Raw genomic sequence first — 2520 nt, 5'->3', positions numbered from 1 at the left:
CATCAGCCTGTGTTTGTGGCTGCTGTGGCCCAGTGAATCACGTGGAACAGTGGGTTTGGGAGCAAGGAGCGATGTGTTATGCCATGGGGACTGTGTTCTGACAAGGAATGGGTGTTGGTGGCCAGAGGACTTCTTGTGCAGGACTGGAGAATGGGAATTGTGTGCTTGAGAAATGCTATTTAATTTCCTCGCTACTTGTTCAGTTATGCCCCTTTATGCTGAAGGTCAAGCTGCTTCCTGAAGCCCTTGGGCAGTAGATGGCTGCTTCTCCTTGACATGTTTCTCAAGACAGAAGAGGTTGAATTCCTTGCCCAGAAGATCCTTGGAGAGTGGGAGCGGAAGTTGCTGTGCCCAGGTGCACTGCAGTGGCAGGGCGGAATGGGGACCTCAGCCCCTGCCCGGGGGGATGGCAGGAACCTGGGAGGAAACTGCAGATGCTAGAAGTATTCCTGGTGCGGGTGATAGTAATGGAGATTGGAGTGGGGCAGCTTCAGAGCCTGCCATTGATTTCATCAGGGTGTGGTTTGAGCCAGGGATAAGATTTGTAATGATTTAACTCTGTTGCTAAAGAAAGACCCAAGTCAAACCGTTTTTAATGACTGTGGGCGGTGAAGGAAGGAGTTAAAGTGTAGCCCTGCTGCAGATGATTGCATATGTAGCATAACTCTGACTCGGTACCACCACCAGCCTTTCCTCATTGTTGCAAGGCTTTTCCCAGGCAGATGAACCTAAAAATACACCGGCTCTGTGGTGAGGCTGGCTCTCCTGTGGCCTGTGGGCTTTGCTCTCCCCCACATCATCTCCCCTCTCTCCCCTTTGCTAACTACTGGCAGCTCAGCAGCTCCAGTGTTTGAAAATGGAGCCGGCCCCTTCTTGGACCTTTTCGTCTTGCTGAGAGCAGGAAGTGGCTTGGAGAGGCTGCAGGTGAAGACCTGTTAGATGCCATTTCTCTTTTTGGGCATTAGTTATATGGGGGTTTTCGTTCCCATTGCTTGGCTTGTCTGGCCTGTCTGGCAAAGTGCAAGGCTGTAAAGTTCTTGGGGTAGTTTGCAGCCTCATCCCACTGCTGGAGAGCAGCTTTTCTCCAAGACAGATGATGCTTTCTGTAACTCTGGGGGTGCACACCTGCCTGGGACCCCGGTAACCCTGTGGGGCTCCTCCCAGGGTGTTGCATGGTGGTGGACAGCACCAGCGGCTGGTGCTACAGGAGTGGGGATGGCATGGAGGTCCGTGGCTGTCAGATGTGCACTTCTGTCCTTGTCGGCATGTTTTAAACCCCGGCTTTGGCTGTTTCCGTGAGGGCTGACTCTCTAGCCTAGCTGCCTGTGCTGACTAGGCATCCATCAGTGCTCTGGACTCCCTGCCCGGCTGAGTGGAGAGCTGGTCCTTAATGCTCTGTCCAGTCTTTGCCTTTTAAGGTTAGTTTTTTCCATCCCAGTATTCCTGCTTTATGCTATCGAAAGTGGTGATTATGTTTCCAAAGCATGATCTCCCAGCCCAAACCCAGGTTTCTGGCCATGCTGCAGGACCGGGAAGCTTGCAGCCTCAGGGGACGAGTGCTGTGGCCCCTTTAGCAGCGAGCAAGTGGGACACAGGCATTTATGGGGCATGTCAATGGCTTTTTGATGAAAGGCTCTTTTGAAGCTGGGGTGCATGACCGTTGGTCACGGCGGGGCGGGCAGCCCCATCCAGGTCATGCAGCAGCTGTGACCAGCTCAGCATGGCCACTTTTGAGGTGAAACCGTGAGCAAATGTCCTCTCCAGCGCGGGATGAAAAGGGCTGGGGCAGGATTGGTGCTTGTGTGATTGCTTCGCCAGCTCTCTTTCTGACGGCAGGTTTCTTGCTCTCTGTGTGTGTGTGTGTACGGGGGTGTGTGTGTACGGGGGTGTGTGTGTACGGGGGTGTGTGTACGGGTGTGTGTGTACGGAAAACGACACGCAAGCCTGCGGTGCTGTCTCACTGGTGGTGTGGCCGCACTGTGTGGGGATGCTCTGTGCTGCATCGCTTGCCTCCTGGGCAGCGTAACAGGGTGTACTTTTGGTCCTGCTCTCCTGGCTGGCACGTGTGCATCCAGGCTGGGGTGTATTCTTTTATTGCAGCCTGTTTCAGGACTGGGTTTAGCTCCAGGGCGTCTGCTTGGGGTTTTCCTTGCTTTGGCACTATGGTGGCGGTGTGCGTGGTGCAAGTCTTGCTTTCTGGTGGCATTTCTGTGGTGGTCCCAGGCAGGGCCCTCCCTTGGGGTGAGATGCTATTTGAGTGCAGCCCCGTGGGGTTGGGTGCTGCAGTGGTTTAAAGTGTGTGCTGGTGGAGGAGCTGCCCTGCTGTTAGCTGTACTGTGACCTCTCTGTGGGGGTGTGACAGGAGGGAAAAATGCCCTTTGGCCCCCATGCTGCTCCTCCCCAGCTGCTCCTGTGGGCAGCGAGCTGGGATTGTGCAGGTGCCCGTGCTCTGGTGCAGGGCTGCGTGCTGCCCACGCTGCTGTGGGCTCTAACCCCACTATAATTCAGTCCGAGTCTCAG

The sequence above is a fragment of the Buceros rhinoceros genome, unplaced genomic scaffold (assembly GCF_000710305.1).
Source record: "Buceros rhinoceros silvestris isolate BGI_N320 unplaced genomic scaffold, ASM71030v1 scaffold5853, whole genome shotgun sequence".
Lineage (NCBI taxonomy): Eukaryota > Metazoa > Chordata > Aves > Bucerotiformes > Bucerotidae > Buceros > Buceros rhinoceros.
The sequence above is the reverse complement of the archived record's forward strand: the minus strand, read 5'-3'. Positions refer to the sequence as shown.